Genomic DNA, 272 nt, shown 5'->3' with positions numbered 1-272 from the left:
CATAGTTTTCGTATTGGAGCGGCAACGGCAGCAGCTCGGGCTGGTTTAAGCGATTCCCTCATTCAAACCATGGGAAGGTGGAAATCTTCAGCCTTTAGGGCATACATTAGAACACCTAAGGACCAGTTATGCAGGGTCGCCAGCCTCTTGGTCCCTTGACAGTTTTTGTACTAAGTTATGCTATGCTGTTTATTTTGTATTTATTTTTTGTGGTAGTTTTATGTTGATGATTATTAAGCAGGTAGAGAGGGTTGTTGGGGGAGTGTTGCTGG

Source organism: Amphimedon queenslandica, unplaced genomic scaffold, assembly GCF_000090795.2.
Source record: "Amphimedon queenslandica unplaced genomic scaffold, v1.1 AMPQUscaffold_13115, whole genome shotgun sequence".
Lineage (NCBI taxonomy): Eukaryota > Metazoa > Porifera > Demospongiae > Haplosclerida > Niphatidae > Amphimedon > Amphimedon queenslandica.
The sequence above is the reverse complement of the archived record's forward strand: the minus strand, read 5'-3'. Positions refer to the sequence as shown.